We start from the raw sequence: 20,981 nt of genomic DNA, 5'->3' as shown, positions 1-20,981 counted from the left end.
ACACGTCAGCCTCACATTGCTGTGTCGCTATTGCCCTCTAGTGGACAGACTTCAAATGCTAATCCTATGATTACTCCAGCATTGGCATGCTGCTGCGGATCTCATTTGCTAGAGATGTTATCTGATTGCTCTGTCAGTTCTCCCTGGAAGCTTCCTTTGGAGAGCTTACAGATGTCATAAGGTCAGTTTGATTTTAAGAGGCATCTTGAGTGGTGTAATAAGTTTTATGTATAAGTAGAAAAATTGAAATAGTGAATGGGATGTTTGTTCTTAATTTGAGTAACCAGTTTTATAATGAAAAAAAAAAATAGGAAATGAACACGGTAAGAAGACCTGAGAGTGTGCAAGCTGATCTGGCCACATTTAACCACAGCACTGGTATCAAGTACCTAGAAGCAGTACAGCTCCATTGTGCAGAGCTGGTTTTTGTTCACTCTAGTCAAGTGCATGTGGGAGTCATCTTGTTGTCTGGAGAACATAATACAGTGTCTAATCCAGTAGATAAGCATTCTTGGCCTCAAGGAAGACCCACATTCATTATGCAGTGATTTTGGGAGAGACTGATGAATGAACATGTACAAGGTCCTGTTTTTCATCTCCTGCAACAAACACTGGCACATTTCTTACAGCAGGTAGCATATAAAAAACAAGCTGCCAACTGAATGTATCTACTCTGTAGCTTCTAAGGGTAACAATGGTTAATTTGCATATATTCAGCAGTGATGCTCTGGGAGACATCTCAAGCTCACTCCAACCTGAATTATCACAAATTCTTTCTGTTTTAAGTAAGCAAACTTTTGTTTTTCTTAGCATTTTAGTAAGTGGGCTTTTAGGACCATTGCAGTCCCTTACACATTCCAATGAGTTCTGGGTCACCATGAGCTTGCTTGTTAGTCTGTACCTCTCGGTGTTACAAGCCCTACTCCATAGAGCCAAATTAATCCATGTCATGCACTGAGGAGGATCAAACAATCCGAAACAGTCTGTATGCATGTTGGATTATTCTGGCTCTGTACAAATTGACAAGCTGACACATCATTGCATTCCAGCGGTTCTGGTGGTGTGTTTAGCTTCTAAGGGTAACGATGGTTAATTTGCATATATTCAGCAGTGTTGCACTGGGAGACATCTCAAGCTCACTCCAACCTGAATTATCGCAAATTCTTTCTGTTTTAAGAAAGCACACTTTTGTTTTTCTTAGCATTTTAGTAAGGGAGCTTTTAGGACCATTGTAGTCCCTTACACACTCCAATGAGTTCTGGTTCACCATGAGCTTGCTGGTTAGTCTCTACTCTGTAGCAAAGGTGTCATACATTTTCCTGCATGCTGTAGTCAGCTGTGACAGGACTGGACGTTTTTTGTAGTTTTGAATCCAGTAGCAAGGGTCAGAACTTTTGTCACATTTATATTTCCGCTTGATGTACAAGAAAAACACTGCTGCACTCTTTGCATCCGTGTCGGGGTGCTGGACTACAAGCAGCAACACTGGGCAAAGGGAAAATGTCTGCACTCACCAACAAGTAGCTTCCATACGCTTTATTAGACATCTATAAAACCGCAAAGAAAGGCTGACATGTTTCGGACAATTGTGTCCTTATTCGCTTGAGTTCTGGCTGCAGAGATCTTCCTGCACTTGCTGTCCAAATGTCTAGAGATGGTTAATGAGCAGCTAATCATTTTGGCTTGCATGGCAGCACGGTGGCCATGGTTAGCACTTTTGCCTTGCAGCACTGGGTCCCCGGTTCAAATCCCAGCCAGGGCACTATCTGCAAGGAGTTTGTATGTTCTCCCTGTGTCTGTGGGGGTTTCCTCCAGCTCCTCCAGTCTCCTTCCACATCCCAAAAACATACAGATATTGACTTCCCCCTGAATTTGCCCTAGACTATTATACATACACAATATGATATAGACTTATAATAATCTATGGAAATGATTAGATTGTAAGCCCCTCTGAGGGACAGTTAAGTGACAAAACAATATACTCTGTACAGCGCTGCAGAAGATATCAGCACTTTATAAATAATAATGATACATGCAGATATAATGCAAATGTATCCATGATGGGAAGATTTTCCTTACTTCCTGAGATTTTTTTTCCCTTCCACAATCCTTTCAAATCTACAGGAAATTGTCCTGTCTGTATGTAGACTTCAATTGCTTGAGAATGAGGTTCCCTTTATGTAGGAGTTAAAAGATACATGACCCAAGGCAAAGCCAACTATGCTGGATACACACCATGCGTTTCCGCGTCGCACGCGGCCGTCGATACGCGTCGATTCGATTATTTCCGAACGAATTTCGATGATTTTTAGGTCGAATGCCATGTAAAGTATGGCAAATCGACCTAACGATCCATCGAAGCTTCAATCGGACATGTCGGAAATAATCGAATCGACGCGTATCGACGGCCGCATCGAACGCGGAAGCGCATGGTGTGTATCCAGCATAAGGTAAGCACAGAGGTTCATGCTGGTTCCACATAACTCTCTGCGTTGTCTGTTCCTCTCCTCATCCCCCAGCCCCACATAGTAACTACTTCAAAAATTTGACTTTTGGCCAAAGTCTGATTTTCAGACAGGAAGTGGCAGATTTGCTGCGATGTTCCCTCCTATTACCCTCCTATGAAAAACAAAAAGTTTGCTTTCTTAAAACAGAAAGAATTTGCGATAATTCAGGTTGGAGTGAGCTTGAGATGTCTCCCAGTGCATCACTGCTGAATATATGCAAATTAACCATTGTGTGAATACCCCCCTATATTACCCTCCTATTTTCCTCCTAGTCGCTCCTCTTAAGGGGAGGGAATATAAAATGCCTCTTCCTGTCTGAAAATTTGACTTTGGCTAAAAGTCAGATTTTTTAAGGAATGATTACGAGGACTGGAGGAGGGGAAGGAGGAGAGGATCAGACAACGCACACACATATGTGGATACAGCAGCGACAGAACTCTGTGCTTAGCTCAAGTAGCTTTTGCCTCAGGTCAGACATGCAATGGATATATGACATATTCTTACATGAATAGTCTGTCATATGGTCACATAGCAAACAGTCACCCTTTATCCAGATATGTGCTACAGTTCTTAGAAAATGTAATTATACATTGGCTTCAGCCATCTCTGGTCACAGCAGACACCCTAGCTGTGCTCTTAAAGCTGTACTCCATAAATCCCTTGCCTTGTGTTGTCTCGAGTGATTCCTTCAGTCTCCGTGTGTTCTGGGAGGCAGCAACATGCAGTGAAAGTTGTTAACAGACAGATCTGTTGCTGCCTGAGGCACTTGTGTCACTACAGAATGACGGTCAGGAATTTATGTCAGTTCAGTACAGTTAACAATCCTTGACAATCCATGAACTGTGCAGGGAAAAGGCCATAAATAAAGACATGGGAATGCATTCAGCCCGCTAGAGACAAAGATGTTGGGTTGCAGCAAGAGGCAGCAGACTGAAGCGAGGGATTTGTTGTAATCCTACATCCTGTTTGCAGCCTGAGGAAAAATATATCAGCTTTACATAGTGCCGAACAGTGATGTAATCCCTGTCATTATATCATGTTATAGCCATGCAATTTCTCTCAGGCATCTTTTAAATGACATTTTATATAGTGATAAAATCTAAAACTGTATAGTTTACAGGTGAAGGAAGTTTATGTACACAGCCTCCACTTCTTATCAGCTAACAAATTGTGCATTTCACCTAGCTTGTAAAGGTGCGTACACACGAACTACTATAGAGAACGACGGGTCTGTCAGACCCTCCCGCTGGGCGGTCATTCTCCCGACAGTAGTGCGTGTGTACAGATCATTCAGAAACAGCCTTATCAGTCTGCAGACAGACTTTACACACGCACTATTGTCGGGAGAACGACAGTCCAGCGGGAGGGTCTGACTGACCTGTCATTCTCTATAGTAGTGCGTGTGTACGCACCTTAAGGCTCTCCTCTCATGTGATGCTGTATATGCTGTTTGATGTACAGTGTCATGGCAGGATCTAGTGGTCTCTGCATAGGCACTCATTCTACTTTGTATCACAGCACGGTGGTGTAGTGGATAGCACTCTCGCCTTGCAGCGCTGAGTACCCGGTTCAAATCCCAGCATGGGCACTATTTGCATGGGGTTTGTATGTTTTCCCTGTGTATGTGTGGGCTTCCTCTAGGCTTTCCAGTTTCCCTATTTCATCTCAACAACATACAGATAATTTAATTGGCTTCCGCCTAAAATTGACCCTAGTCTATGATGGACATTTGACTATGAATTGTAAACCCCTCCGAGGGACAGTTAAATTACAAGACTATATACTATGTACAGTGCTGTGGAAGATGTTGGCACTATATAAATACTAAATAATAATAAAATAATAATAGTAGTCTGTAGACCTGCTGTGCACCCTCAGATGCAGCTTGTCATATCTAGAGCAGGGATTTTCAACCTATGGTACACGTACCACCAGTGGTACTTTGCTGTTATCCAGGTGGTACATTCCAAGTTTGTTTGCTACTTAATTGCCCACTTGTCCTGGTCCCGTCCTGCCTCCACAAAGTTTGGCTACCCCTCACTTGCTCCTCTGCCTCCCCACCAATGCCTCCTGCTATTCCCCTACCATATGCCCCCCCCCCCCCCCTTTCTTAAAGTGTACCTGTAAGAAAAAAGTGCCCTGGGAGGAGGAAGCCTCTTGATCCTAAAGAGGCTTCCCCCTTCCTCCTCAGTAGAGGGGATCCAGCGCTGGAACCCCTCGAAGATCTCCTTGTTGGTGTGAGTGTATGCGCGGTAGTGGCTCTCTGCTCGGGGTCCTCTGGACACAGCTGGGCTTGATCTGGTCAGATCTATTGTGCTGGCACACTGGTGGTACTTCAAATTTTTCATGTGATAAAAGTGGTACAATGAGTGAAAACATTGAAAAGCCCTGATCTAGAGGACCATTGTTTTTTTATACTTTCAGTCTTGGTGCTGGTTCAGACACATTACTGACAGCTTTTCTCCCTGTCATTTGCCAGCGTTCACTCAAGCACCATGGTTGATTGAGTATTCATGGAAGCTGCATGTAGCTGCATGTAGCTTCTTACGGCATTTGTGATTACATTCCATCTCCTAGAGTTCTAAACATGACCACAAACAACGTGGAACGCTGTTCTGTGCAGTACCAGAAAAGCATTTGGGTGTGAGGAAAAGTGTGAATCGGCCCTTACAGGATCCTGCTTGCTGATCCCAGGTGAGTACACATTGCCTTGTGGGAGTGTTTAGAGGAGTCAGACTCCCACTTCCTCTACAGGAAGACAGATTTTTGCCTCCGAGCAAACGTTGCCTTGATAAAGGGGCCCTACGTGGCTCTGAAACTTTGGCCATATGCTTTTACATGGATCCAATAAAGATTTACTTTGAATGTGCCACCTCTTTCTTCTATTGTATAGAGGAATCCGCATGATGAAGGCTTCATAGCCAAAAGCTTACTGATTTTCTTCTAAGTTAGCCAATAAATGGTATTATCCTGATTCAAACTTCTTGCTACTCTGCTGATGTCACATTTCTCCCAGACACTCCCCTTTGCTGCAGCTAGTATGTCAGCAACCAATCCTGTAAACTAGCTGTGTTTTTACAAGAGTTGAATATTTAAAAGTCCAGAACTCAGTACATCATTTATGCTTAAAAGCAATATTCAAGAGAATCTGTACTATGAAAATCTTACATAAATAAACCTACCAGCCTGTTTTTTGTCTTCTCCTAGTCCCCTCTGTGACATTTTCGCCGCACCCTGCTGCTTTCCTGGTGATAAAATCACTTTTATGCATTGTTTTTGTAAACAATGAAGATGGCCGCCAAACAGGAAATACATCATCAGAGCAAGTGCCTGTTTGCAGAGGCTCCTCTCAAATGTGACTTGATTGCTGGAATGTTACTCCCATGTGTTGCATTAGCTGCTTGTCTGAGCTCAGCACTGACCTCTCGGCACTCACAGCTGTTTGAAAAGCAGAGACGCTAGCTGTGAGCAGAGACATTGCCTGTGACTCATACACACACAGGAGAGCCTGCAGGGGGCTTGCATAACTTCTCCCTATCACAGCAGAGACAGTGCATTCCTCCCTGGCTCGACAAGGTTTGACAAAGAAAAGATTACATATATTGCTAGAAAAGGCTGCAGTAATCCAGACCACATTAGAACAGGTATACACGACTCAATTTTGCTGCTCGATTCTCATGCCCGAACGATTCCCCGCTCGATTACGCAGGCGATTCTCTTCCGCTCGTTTTTCTTATCTTTTTCCATTGTCCTCAATGCGGAATCGAGCACGGAAACGATCGGGCGGGAGATCGGACATGTCGGAAATTATCTATCAAGCCATCTAAATGGCTCAGAATCGAACTGTGTCTTCCCAGCATTAGGTGTTGTTTCTGCCCACTTCCAAACACACAACAAACAAACAATCCCCAGTGATGCTCCGAGCCAGCAGTAAAGATGTTGCCACCTAAATTTAAGATTGTAATTCATGATGAGGAAAGATTATGATTATTTTAAAATATAAGGAATTTTAATTTTGAAGTTACATTTAGTAAGGTTCCTCTTAAAAACTGCATATAAGCAGTACCTACTTCTTTCCTATTTTATTTCATGGATGAAATATTGATTTTTTTTTTTTACGTAAATGTTTTATATGAAATGTTAACTTTTTAGTACATTTTAAAATAATATCAAATCACAGCTGAAAATGGTTATAAAGCCCAAATATGGACGTATAAAATGAAATCCAGAAGTTGTCGTGAAACTTACTAACCAGACCAAACTATAAAATCTAGTCCCTCCTAATTTAGTTACTTAACCTACAGAAACTTCATGCTAGTATTGATATTTAGGGAATGGCGTGTTTATTACAAAGAGAGGGACATTTCCCATGGCCATAATGAATGTACTGGCGAGGCATGGTTGGCCTTCGGGACAGATTCCATGACAACATGCCACAAGGCGCCTGCTGTCTTTACACAAACACAGTCCATTATTGCTACATTACTAGATAGCAATGAACAAAGTTCCTAGCTCCTGACATTCTCTAATCAGACCATTTAGCTGGGAGAGATTAAAAGGGGTTGGGCACATGATTTGGTCTGGTTAATGTTTACACATACAGATAAGATAGCAGATACAAATGTCCCTGAATCCTACCTTCTTATCACTTGTGGCTCATTAATACTTAATTGTTGTTCGATTTAATAACCTGGCGTATTCTGAGATACGTTTCTTCTTGGGGTAATCATCCTCTTACATACCAGAGTTGAGGTTACACCTTCTCTGCAAACACGTATAAAGACGGTGAGTGTTATAGCTGTCTGTATGAGAGTGAGTCACTTGTGCTGTAGGCTTCCTCACTTATACATATGGTGCTGTGTATGTTAATACCAAGCTTCTCATAGCAGCGTTTATCTGTCGCTATGGGTACAGCATGGCTGCTGGAATAGGTTTTTCATCACAACAGACTTTAAAACAAAGAACACTTTTAATGGTCTTAATGTAGAAGGTGCAGATGAAGCTGAGAAATGTTTTTTGTTCAATAGCCATGTTTGGTTGAGATCTGGATGCAGTTCTGTCTCTACCTAGGCCGTGACTTCTCCCACATTTATTCTTGTAAACCTGCTATTGGCTGCGGTTGTTAAAGCCATGATATCTTTGTAAGGGTTGTTTACCCTAGGTAACTGTAACGGTTTATTGCATTCACAGATTGTAAAAGTGCCAGATTACAGGCTTGGATCAATTTTCAGATAATGTCATAGCAGTACTGGGAGGTGAATGTGTTGTAATTCATTGCTCTATCACTCTAGGCCAGGCTTAGACAGCAGGCAGGATCCTAGCTGTTGTGGTGCTGTAGCTGCTGATGGAGTTCTCAGATAGGCAGATGGATGGCAGGATGCTGTGTGTCTGCTGGGCTTCAGGAAGTAATGCTCTGCATTCACCTCTCATGTTGCCTTTCCTAAACGGAGCCTTATGATTAACTGATTACCATACACGGTTATGATATATGATCTCATTCTGATCAGTCTCATGTGCACTCGGCCAATTACATTGTCAATTTCAGCCCATTTTATTCAAGTGCATATCAGGTCACTGAAATAGAACAGAAATCCTTGGATTGCTGAATGAGTATCCTGTCTGCTGCTGCCTGAATACCCTCCCTACCCTAAAGGAGAATTGACCTGAGGCAAGGTTATCTAAGGTAAGCGCAGAGGTATGGTCATGTTGGATCCGCATACCTCTGTGCATTTTGTTCCTCTCCTTGTTCTCTCTGGTCCCCATAATTACTCCTTGAAAAATTAGACTGTTGGCTAAAATCGCATTTTCAGATAGGAAGAGGCAGGCTTGATGCAATGCTCCCTCTTGTCACCTTCCCATTTTCTCCTCATATGTGGAGTGAATGGGGCAGGGAATGGGAGGGTGGTAGGAGAAAACATCGCAGCAAGCCTGCCTCTCCTGTCTGAAAATTTGACTTAGGGCAACAATCTAAATTTTCAAGTGGTGATTATGGGGACCAGAGGGACTTGACAATGTGTAGTGGTATGCATGTCCAGTTTGAACATACCTCTGTACTTACCTTAGGTAACCTTGCTCAGGTCAGTTGTCTTTTAAGAAAGGATCAGGTCACAGGAATACACTGCTAGCTTCATTTCTGAGTTTTATGTCTTGTCTAATTATCTTTCTTACCTGCAGCACCTATAATTCCTTTAAGTTCTCAAAAATTAGAGGGAAAAAGCTGGGCTACACGGGAGGTACTATATTTTGAAATTAATTACTTTGTGCTGTTGGATTTAGATGCCTAGCTAATCCTTGGTCTTACAAAGTCAGTAAAAATGGTGCATGTCAGAACTATCTACCAGTCACTCAGATTGTGCAAGTGTGGAAAACAAGCAACTACTGTTCCTTGGGCTGTGCAACTAAATACTCCTACAGAAAGGGAAGACTAAATTGGGTTTTCTGTACTGAAAACGAATGCAACACAGTGTACAGGTTGTTTTTAGATGAGTCAAATTTGGAAAATGAATGCATTTTTAGCATACAGCAGAGGCCTTGCTATGCTTTTCAAAGGACATCTTTGATGACACCTATGCAGCAAGGCACAGCTTATGTATTACTTGTAATTTTACACAACAAGCAGGTAAACCAGGCCTGAGCTTTAAAGCGGACCCAAACCAAATTTTTTTTTAATTCAAAATATTTAGTTGCATCACTCTGACACATACAAAGATAAATAAACACTCCTTAAAACCTATGATCATTTCAGTGCATGCTTTTCACCCTTCTCTTTTCATAGCTAGGGTTATACTGGGGGCAGCCATTAGCAATTCCTCCATTGCCGGACACCATCTACTCCACCAGTTTGCCGGAAAAATCCCGGCAATTTAAAAGGAAGGGAGGGGTTCCTCCAATAAATGTAAAATATTTCATATTTGTCATCATGCAGCTGAAAAAAGGCTACTTTTTATTATTATAATTTAGAAAATAGATTTTATTTCTGAAATCTTGTATTTTTAATTTGGGTCCACTTTAATTTGAGACAAATGACAAACCAACAGCAGCAGCTTGTAGCTTCCACTTTAACAAATCCAGCCAGTAAGGGTGACAGGACACAGCCTGGCGCCAGGCCTTGTCACTGCTCGTTAGTGACGGTGTGTATAAAATACAGATGACCCATCACCTTTACAAGTTTGAGAGAACTGTCTGTTTTATATTTTTATTGCCCTGTAAGAGTTGTAGTTAATTTTCCTTTGGTAAGAGCAAAGTGGATGTGCTTAACAGGAGATAAATGATAAAGTTCCTGAGCGTAAATAAGTGAAGAAGCTTGTTATAATATTACAAAATCCTGGAACTTTTTTTTTTGCTAAAAATCAGTCTTCCTAAGACAGCTCCCGTTGTTTATAAATACAGCACAGACCTTTTAGCCAAGCAGTAAAAATAAGCCTTCCCTGATCACTGTCAGCCAGAGCAGTGCTCTGTTCCAAGATGGAATTGAATTTTGTGCAGTAAAAGCCATTTGAGTAAAGAATAACAGATCTATCAGCAATGTACACTGCCAGGGCAGCAGTAAAGTCAGGCATTATTACTTTCTTATCATACAAGGATGTGTTTACAAGTTTACAGAGTTACAAGTGTATTGCATTAGAGCTGAAAGAGATAACGTATTTCACACACAGAATGCCGGGTGTCCCATGCTCCATGCTAATCTGTGTGGTGAGTGGCTGGAGAGAGGCAGCCTCTTGTGTGAAGGGTTCGAGAAGGACGGTGAAGGTGATGCTGTGGCCATTTCCTTTTATGGGACGCAAAGGGCGCTCAGCATTTTTGTATCTATAGCCACATTGCTAAGCACCATTATTGTTTTAGAAAAATAGAAAGCTTTTTTTTTTTTTGCCTTTACTTTACACAAATTGGAATGTATATCTGTGTATGTTGCTACTGTGCTCAGCTATATATTATTTACAAATGCATATACAAAAATTCAAAAACACCTATTCACGCACCAATAATCACAAGAAACAGCAGGGAGTAAAAGGGCAAAAACCAGAGCGCAGTGAGTTGCACTGTAGTTTGCATTGGCATTGTGCAATTTGCAATGGGATTGGGCCTTAATGTTGCATGCACAAGGCAGTCAAACATAAGAAAGTAAATGGAATGAGCGCTGGGCAAAGTCTGCAGACTTGGCTGTGTTATGGAATTGTTAAAATCCTGTACTGATTACAGCTGCCTTTGGGTTTTTCAGTGATGAACTTAGAAACTATGGTACATCAGAATCTAATCTGGGCCAAAAAATGCAGTTTAGATCTTAATGTATATTGTAAAGTTTATTTTCAAGTTGATTTAGTACATAACCTAATTATGGACTTTTTCCAGTATGGTAACATGGCCCTTAAATTCATTACAGGCACAACAGCCACTGCCTCCTGGCAGTCCCTTGGCTGTCTGTTGGCTACTGAGCTATGATTGATTTTGGCACTAGAAGGTTTCCTGTGAGCACCTGATATTAGTATCATTACTGATGCTCTCATATATTGCTAAGGTGTATGTGTGTGTGTGTGTATGTGTGTGTGTATGTGTGTGTGTGTGTATGTGTGTGTGTGTGTGTGTGTGTGTGTGTGTGTGTGTGTGTGTGTGTGTGTGTGTGTGTGTGTGTGTGTGTGTGTGTGTGTGTGTGTGTGTGTGTGTGATTTTGGCACATAGATTGCTTGATTCTAAATAATTTCCATAATTTTAAAGCTTCTTCCTGAATCATAGTTACATAGTTAGTTTGGTTGAAAAAAGATATCCGTCCATCAAGTCCAAAGAGAAAAAAATAAATAAAGACACCATCCTGAACCTGCACATATCCCAGTTGATCCAGGGGAAGGCAAAAAAAAAAAGACATACAAGGCCTGTATCTTTACCTTGTACTTCCCTTCCTAAATGAATTCCTTACTGCTGCCTAGCCCTAATTGTCCACTTTAACGTTAAACCCTTCCTGATGTATCTCAGACCTTTCCACTTAAAGTGGATCCGAGATGAACTTTTACTCATTGCATAATTGTGTTCCTTTCCTATCGTTTATAGGGCATTCCTGAAGCCAAATACTTTTTGTTTTATTACTCTAATTCCCTATAAACTAAGCAAGCCTCGCCCACAGCTCATTTTGTGCCTTGGCACTGTAGCAAGGGCTTATGGGAGCTCAGTCTGGGCAGGAGGAGGAGGAGGCTACTAGCCAGAGATTTCAGAGGCAGAGGGGAGGAGGGGAGGCGATTAGGCTTTTTTCACAGGCTGAGTGCTGAAGATGCAGATAAGCTTGCCTGTGTGTAATGTTTACAAACATGGCTGCTGTCATTGTTTTACAGGAAGAAATAATCATATTCTATTGAACCTGCTTGCAGCTAGATTTGCTGTGTAAACTACCTAAACTTTAGATAAGATATATAGACAAGTTTCTTCTTATAGTTAGTTTTTCATCTCTGATCCGCTTTAACTTTATTTTCTTCCTGACACCTGTTAATATTAACTTCTCCCCTCTAATGTGAACTCCTTCCTCCTGCATAACCTTATCCAACTACCCCTAATAACCAACACTACCTGCCCCTTTCCCTATCCCTTAAGCCCTGCACACACAGTTGATTAAAGTCAGCTAAGGCGGATGATGACAGGCTCAGATGATAATCCAGTGTTTGTACAGAAACCCCCTTCTACCTTCCTGCAAGCGATCTGCCAGGCAGATCAACTTGGCTGAGCAACAGTCAATAACTGCCACTCGCACTACCCGCTGGGTGACGTCACATCTTTGCCCCGCCATCGGCCCTTTGCTCCCCCTCCCCACCCCCACATAGCAACAGAAAGCTTCGCCAGTTGTACAGCTGACCCCCGCGTCTGCACAGCTGTTGGCCCAGCGATGTCGCTCGAGAGGTCCCGATCCCCAGAGCTCCTAGGTGGTAACAAGTTAGGGCCCGTTTCCACCTGTGTGGTGGGAATCGCAGAGGAAAAAATTTGCATGCGGATACGAATTTCGCATGCAGTTGTATGCAAATTTTCATGCGAATTCGCATACGATTTTGCATGGATGACTATGTATGCGAATTTAACCATGGCAGTGCCTGTGTGCTTTTCCATTGTTTCTATGCGAAATCGTATGCGAATTCGCATGAAAATTCGCATACCAAAACCGCATGCAAATTTCCTATTAAATACATTGTATGCGAATCGCATAGCGGTATGCGAATTCTGATGGCTCTGCACAGAAAAACGCTCAGAAATCCTGACAAGTGGAAACAGTCCCATTCACTTGTATTGTCTATGCGAATCTGCATGCAGGTAAATCATGCAGATTCGCTCTAGTGGAAACGGGCCCTTAAGTTACAGAGCAACAAAACCACTAAGATTTGTTTTTATAGTGGGTCTAAAGGAACCAAAGAGCCCTTTACTTTAGAAAGCTTTGCAGACTATACTTTTGTCTTGTTAATCTTAATTTATTAAATCGGTAGAATAAAGATGTCCACGGGGACAGTTTTTTTATGACGTATCCTCTATAATAAAACCCTACTGTCTTTGCGTCCCATTCAGGGCTGTGGAGTTGGAGTCGGGGCAATTTTGGGCACTCGGAGTCCGAGTCGTTGATTTCATAAACTGAGGATTCGGGAGTCTGAGTTGGATGATTTTTGTACAAAATCCACAGCCCTGTTAAGTATTAGACTAAGGAGTCGGAGTCGAGGAGTCTGAGTTGAAGCTATTTTGGGTACCCGGGGTCGGAGTTGGAGTCGTAGTTTCATAAACTGAGGAGTTGGAGTCGGAAGATTTTTGTACCAAATCCACATCCCTGGTCCCATGTCCCTGTGTGTGTCCCACATTCGCTCTGCGCATGTGCAGGGACGCAGAGACATTGAGGGAGAGTGATGCGCGGCGAGCAATGAAAGGCGACTGGTGGGCAGGCGCATGCCCAGTGAGAGACCTAGCCTGTTTTTAAACGGGCTTAGGTCCACTAGTATTGTTTATAAAAGACTGGTTAAATATTAGCATAGCTCCATTGTGATAACACAAAATAGCGTATAATATTAATAAATACAGGCCTGATAAATTAGCATTTATTCTTCTGGGCCTTTACACCCTGCATGCACTTCGATCCGATTTTCAAAGCAAATGCATATCGCAGGGACACCATGATTAACATAGTTATTGCAGTGTCCTGAATAGAGTGGAGCAAACAGAGTGCATGCTGCGTTTTTCCTGTGTTGAATGAAAGGGAGCATATGCGAATCACATAACCAGCTTAGTGCTATGTTATTTGCTTTCTTATCTGCCAATAGGAAACATTTCCAGAGCCTGCCATTTGCACCTGTAATCATGGCGAAATGCACTTTTGACAGGTGAAAAATGCGACTGCAGCACACAGGTTTTTTTTTTTTCTTCTTTACGTAGAAGGGCTCCAGGGTAACAGGCAACCAAGATGCAGGTAGTTTTTATAGGGAACAAAGCCTTGAAAACCTTAATACTGTGTGCTGCTTCAGAAGCTATCACTAGAAATGTGTGGAAATGTTGATAGCTATGGTCTTGGGCTGACACGGTAAGTTCATGCTTTTTGACAAGATGGCACACCTGACTTTGTTTTCACAGAGGGAGTGGAACCATCAATTAGTAGTGTGTAAAGATCTGCAACCCATTAATCTGTTTTACTGCTGGAGTGACAACTAGAGCATATTAATAGTACTTATATTACCTCATAATCTTTAACAAGCAGTCCCTGTAATGGCACCATTGTTTAAGACCTTTGCCCATTAAACGACAATTCCGGGAACCATTTCCTGTCCATTGTAGCCACACTGTAACATGGAGAAGAGAAATAGCACTTGAGATTCACTAGCCTGTGTTTATGAGAGAAACTAGGCCACATTTATTGGCTACAACATTACCCTCCTAGGACAAAGGCTCATCAATGTATTTGTGCAGCAGTTTCCTTCACATGTAACTGTCAGTCTTGTATTTGTAGACAGATCCTATCTTAGGCTGCCTTAATGCATATTCCATATATACTGCAGCAGGTACACTTACGGCATCTAGCAAGTTATCTGCATGATCGGCTTTTTATAGATTAATCCCTCTGCTGGAACAGTCTTTTAAAGTAAAACTGGAGTGTTTTCATGAACCCTCAAAGCTTTTAAGCTCTAGGATTTCATAAAACAGGGAAAAGTACATGACAGCTATCATGTTAACATGACTGATGATTGTGCATTGAATTTAAATATGCATTGTACAGTTGTAGGTCATGCATAGGTACTTACTTGGAGTAGGTGACTTGAGCCCACAGTACAAGGATGAACATGTATATTTAGTTCAGGAAGGGCCCTTTTTTATTGAAAAACCTTTGCAATTTTAAAAGCTCTGCTATGTGATTGTGATATTTTTATCGTATAGCACAGGGGTCCTCAAACTAAGGCCTGCGGGCCGAATGTGGCCCCCTGAGGCTTTTATTGGCCCCCGACACACAAAATGTATTATAGATGTGGTCAGCTACATCTTTAACTGTTGGTTGTCCGCATATAGAATGAAGCCAGAAGACTGTCATTTTCCACATTGCCATTTTGGAAGAGTAAGGGGGGGGGGGGGGGGGGGGGAGTTTCATGCAATGTAGGGAAAGTGCAAGAAAGCCACATAGTACTATGCTTTCTACGCAACTTTTATGTGTTCACATATGCTTAAACACAGGAGATCTGCAGCATGCACTGAGTTTGAGGTAAAAATCACATTGCGTTGATTCACTGTGTGACCGGAGCACAGCGATTACATTGATGATCACTGTGTCCGTATGATTTCCCAAGTGTGGGTAAATCATGTCCAATCCACTTTACAGATCACAATGCAGCCAGTGGAATAGGGCACTAATTCTTGTGTATCATACTGTCCGCCATCAGCATAACTAAGGAACAAACATGTTGGATGTTTCTTTCCTTCCTTCTGTGCTTTTCACCAGCATGCTCTGCATTATGGATTTACAACCAAGAGTCTGATCATTACTTAAAGATGAGCCTTTTCCCTGTATGGCCAGCTATCACCACATCTGCCTAATATGCTTTCGGTTCTGTCAAGTTCTGGATAAATTGAACACCAAAGGATGCCTACAAAACATTGATTCGTTTTACTGAAGCTGTTGTACACACAGGAAATTAATCAAACCTAAGTGTCTGTTATTATACAGCTAAGGTTTACACTAAGTCTAGGTCACATCAGATTATAGCACAAGTAATGCTGAAACATTAGTGATTTTGTGTATTTCATGCTAATGTACTGAAGTTTTTTCTGTGGCTATGCCCATATGACTTAAAGCGGACCTGAACTCAGAACTCCTCTCTGCTGTAAAAGATACGCAACAGCATAATAACCTTTAAGCACAAAACATTACTTTGTTACAGCTGATACTAATCCTAAAATAAAACTGCACAGTTTCTACTTCCTGATTCACGGAGGCAGACATATTGTTTACAGCCTGTGCTTTCAAGTGGGCTTATCTGCTTATATTCCATAGGCAGTCATGTGACACAGGGGAGGATCAAATTACAACTAGTTATTAGACACAAATGAGGGGGAATTACACAGGCTAAGCGCTTTACATACATACAGGGCACATTTCTATTATGTTTTCCTTCTGTCCTGTGCAAGCGTTCAGGTCCACTTTAATAGTTCCAAACCTTTGCTACTTTGTAAGAATCCAATTGGGGTTTGCTAGACCACTTGCCTTCTTTTTCACTTTGTCTTTTGTTCTAGCGTTCTCCAAACATAGCAAATCAACACTTTAGACGGTTTTCCCATCTGTAGCAGTATCACGTGTTCCAGACAGTGTGGTGTCTGCTCTGATGGTCCACTGTGGTCTGGCTGTAGCCTGGGTCAGATGTGTTACCACCATAGGCCAGTGATCTGCAAACTTTGCTCATAGCTGTTAAGGAACTACAAGTCCCACAATGCATTTGCCTTTATGAATCATGACTGTGGCTGTGCATTGTGGCACTTGTAGTTCCTTAACAGCTGGAGAGCTAAGTTTGCACATCACTGCCATAGGCTATAGGAGGAACGCATCCCCCTGCGTCTGAGATTATCCCTCACTGTACAGAAGTGTGTCCCGCCTACTGCAATGGATCCATTCTAAGCAAGGTTATCGGCGACCGACGCTTACTGGTAGCAAAACGTGCACCAAATTTACGTGATGCTTTGGTAGAATCCCAATACATCCCCACTTAGGAAAAGGTAAGACAGTGGGAATGTATCGGTGTGGCAAGCGTGTTGTATGTGACAAGATAGTACCATCTAAGGTATTTACTGATACATCTGGAAGAAAGAAAAAAATTAAGTTTTATTAATTGTGACACTGAGTGGGTTATTTATCGGCTTGAATGCCGTGCCACAAATTAGATGTCGGGATGACAATCCGAAAATTGAAAACAAGGGTCATGGAGCATGTCTCAAACATAAAGAGTGGACTGCAGGAGAATTGGTAGTGCAAGAGTTCAGTAGCTGAACATTTCTGCATTGAACATGATGGAGACTCAGAGGGCCTTAGAGTGGCCATACACTGGTCGATTTGCCATCAGATTCGACCAACAGATAGATCCCTCTCTGATCGAATCTGATCAGAGAGGGATCGTATGGCTGCCTTTACTGCAAACAGATTGTGAATCGATTTCAGCATGAAACTGATCACAATCTGTTGTGGTGCTGCCGCTGCACCAAACCCCCCCCCCAATACATTACCTGCTCCGGCCGGCGCGTGTCCCTGCTGTCACCGCTGTCTTCTTCTCCGATGGCTTCCGGACCGGCTGGCTTCACTGCTTTCTGTCCGGGGAAGTTTAAACAGTAGAGGGCGCTCTACTGTTTAAACTTCCTGCCGGGACAGGAAGTTCAGTGAAGCTGCAGCCCAGCGGAGAAGAGACAGCGGTGACCGGGAGGACTCGCGCCGGCCGGAGCAGGTAATGTATTGCCGCTGTATTGCGTCGGTCGTTGGGCATTCAAACGCCGCTATCGACGCACTCCCGACCCGCCGGCGATCGAGCAAAATCTTCCGCACGGACGGCTCGACGGGAATCGACGGGAACGATTGATTTTGGACGGAAAACAATCATTTGCGCAACAATTTCACAGCAGATTCGATCACAGTGATCGAATCTGCTGTATATCGGTGGGAAAATCGTTAGGTGTATGGGCCCCTTTAGGGCTACTGGAATAGCCCATATTCAGGCAAACCGGAGAGGGGGAGACTTAAGGTCCTTAAACAGGAGAGCAGGTGGATATACTTGCTGGATTCGATGGAGCCTGCTGGGATGAATAGTGACCTAAACTGTGCCCCGTTTTTGCCATAATAGGAACTATGTATTCCTGTATCATAGGGAGTGAGAGAGGGGAAGGATAAATACAGCCAGCTGGGCAATTCGATTAAAAGTTCAAAGACTCTGATAGAAGATCCAGTCTGATCACCTTTAATAAAGCCTAATATTTGCTGAATGCCATGAGCCAATGGACTGTGACGTTGTGACAACAGGGGCTGCTGCCCCGTGGTAATAGGGGAGATAAATATGGAACAGAGCGTGTATGAGTCAATTGCAATGTTGCCTTGGTGACTGATGCTCTAAACAACTCACTAGCTTATGAGTATGGAAGATTCGTTCTGGTGGTTGTTATGGTGATGTCCTGGAGGAAAGGGGAATGGAAGGAGGAAGTTGTGTAACTCTCCGCCCAAGAACTGGACTATGCATAAAATGGGCAGCCCAACCAATCATAAGCCACGCATATCCTGACGAAGCTCGCAAGTGGGCGGGCGAAACGCGTAGGTGGGCGGGTTCAAGTCCCGTGGCCTGGGAGCGCTCTCAGTGGCCACAGCAAAGACGCTGTCTGCACGGACTCACGTTGGCATGCAAGGCTACAGTGCCTGGTTCCCCGCTATGGCGTACTGCACAGCGGGTTGAGCCGGTACCTGCATTACACGTTGAAGGCAATCGAGATCCAAAATAGCGCTACTCCGGAGTGGTATGGATGCTTGACAATCAGCGCCGCCATAGAACGGAAAGCTGCAAGAGCTGGTAAGATTGCTCCAATCTGTGCATCTGCAGGCTGAGGAGATTAAAATATCCAATTTGTCTTTTACAACACAGCCCTCTCCCCCTCTCTGAAGATCTGGAAGCATTTGGTATTGGTACCAGAAGGGGTGTATGAGTGTGGAGTTGTGTGGGGACATCTGTGGATGATTGAGCGCTCTGATATGGCCATTTTTAATTGCTTTTAATTGGTTGGTCTGTGTATGGGTATAGTTCCCTAATAAAAGCTGATCTTTGTACTTTCATACATCTATGAGTGACTGCACTTTTTTGCATAACTTGTATGGATAACCCCTTTTTAAAGGAGTCACTCCCTCTGAACCTGAGGTGTGGGTGGTTTAAATTTGGGTAGGTGGTGGAGTCAGGCATTGTTTGTTTATTGCTTATAACGGATCGGTTGCAGACTGGCAAGTATGAACGACTCCTATATGTAAAATAGGAGCCGCTCACTGTTAGTTTTCCAATTAGCAGAGAATGGGCAAAAAATGCCCATTCTCAGTTCAAGTGGTAACACAGCCTAAGTGTTTGATTTGTATGAGCCATAACAGTACTGGGGTATTGCAGTGTGGAGTCAGAATGATGGCACGCGTTCTCTGAGCTTTACCATCAGATTGGTTGGCTGGAAAAGGATCAGACAGCTTGTTGTGCCCCTACTATGGAAAAATAAATTACTTACTTGCCTACATAGTCCTTATTGGGTTCTAGTTACTATAGTATACAGAGAAGAAGTCATCCTATTTCTGTTTTTGTGTTTGTGTTGTTTTTTTTAAACTACAGATTTCTGCACTGTGTACTATGCTGGGAATACACGGTTTGTTTTGAACCATGTATCGAGCCGCTCAATAGATTCCGGCGCGTTCCCGCTTGTCCTCGCGGGCGCCTGGATCGATTCCCGCTCGTCCCCGGGGGCGGCTTCTTATCATCTTTTCGTTTTTTACTATTGTCCTACCCGCGGTATCGAGCGGGGAATCGATCCGGCGGGGTATCGGACAGGTCGGAAATGATCAATCGAGCCATCAGCGGCTCGATTACACGGTTCAAAACGAACCGTGCATTCCCAGCATTACATGCTCAGTCCATGTTAGTATATTCGTTTATTGCAATTCGGGTTAAAGGAAAACAGAAGTAGCTGTGAGGAGGTGGGTGGGTAGGAGGGGAAGGGTCTTTATGTTCTCATGGGTTGGGATGTGCTATTCAGATTAATTGCCGAAACTCCTCTGTGAGGCGGTCTTATCTGCCGCTGTTTCAGTGATTGTTTGGTTTAGATAAGCACTGGAGAGCGATAAAAATGTGATAACATTCTGAAGATAAGCACTCTTTTGAAACTGCTGGCTGCAGATAGGGACATAATTTCCTATGGAGTTACTCAAGTGCTGTGTGATACCTGTGTTGTCTTTATTTTCAAGCCCGCATTCTCTTCTCCGCATTCCTTTCAGCTGACATCAGTTTTAATTTTAGGTTTATTTATGTCTTTTCCACACCTTTTCTACAGAAAACTCTTCATTGCATAATTATATTTAGGTACTTGGCACTGATGCTTGGTTCAGAGGTTTTATATTTCGTCATTATATCAAGCTTTATATGAAGCAAAGGCAGTCTTTACAGTTGTGTCCACATGTTCACCAGGCCCTTGTTTTCACTTTTTCTGAAATCAGAACCAGTGATGAGCAAAAACTTCAAATAATATGCAAATTTTCATTCCGATGGAGAGGGCTAATAGGATTTAGTAAAGGTGCGTACACACGTCCAACTTTTTTTAACATCTTGTCGTCTGACTTGTCATTTCAATAACTTGTAGTGCAAACAACAAGCCGTTCAGACTTCATGTACAGTGCGTACAACAAAGCGGCTAATATGGTAATTTACCTAATTCACATGTCGTTTAACCAGCTTGATAATGGACAATGGACTGGATAGAACAATGGACTAGATTAAATGACTGATCAAACGACTTGTTGTTTGGACACCTAATAGACATTTAAACAACAACTCGTTTGATCAGTCATTTAATATATAAACTAGTTTGTACACATGTCCAGACCTAACTGTCGTTTGAACAACAGTTAAGGTGCGTACACACGCACTACTTCTGCCAATGACTGGTCCACCAGACCCTCCTGCTGGGCGGATGTTCAGCCAACAGTAGCACTTGTGTACGCGCTGTCGGCGGACTGATAAGCGAATCGTTCGTTCAGAAACGGCCTTATCAGTCTGCCGACAGCGCGTACACACGTGCTACTGTCGGCTGAACATCCGCCCGGTGGACACACGTCCAACTATAGTTCAACCAACCGGCTTTGAACGACAAGTCGTTCGCAAAAATCAGACGTGTACGTACCTTAACTGATGTTCAGTTATTGAAAGTAGAATTTGCATAATTTTTAAATAGTGAATAGCTCTGTAACACATTTGCCTGGAAAGACAGGTGGTG

General features: G+C 42.9%; 1 protein-coding gene across 13 annotated transcripts in view; it reads left to right on the top strand.

Moving 5' to 3' along the window:
• Window positions 1-20,981, top strand: part of FBRSL1 (fibrosin like 1) — a 754,878-nt gene that overhangs the window by 316,046 nt on the left and 417,851 nt on the right. The window contains exon 1 of one of the 13 annotated variants that reach the window (XM_068243438.1): window positions 7,200-7,292. The exons of the other annotated variants lie outside the window; for them this stretch is intronic. The gene's annotated coding sequence lies outside the window, so the exon portion shown is untranslated. Of the gene's footprint in view, window positions 1-7,199; window positions 7,293-20,981 lie in introns of those variants that run through there. 13 annotated transcript variants of the gene reach the window in all.

The sequence above is a fragment of the Hyperolius riggenbachi genome, chromosome 1 (assembly GCF_040937935.1).
Source record: "Hyperolius riggenbachi isolate aHypRig1 chromosome 1, aHypRig1.pri, whole genome shotgun sequence".
In the NCBI taxonomy this organism is placed as follows: Eukaryota; Metazoa; Chordata; class Amphibia; order Anura; family Hyperoliidae; genus Hyperolius; species Hyperolius riggenbachi.
This window is presented reverse-complemented; position numbering and strand designations above follow the sequence as displayed.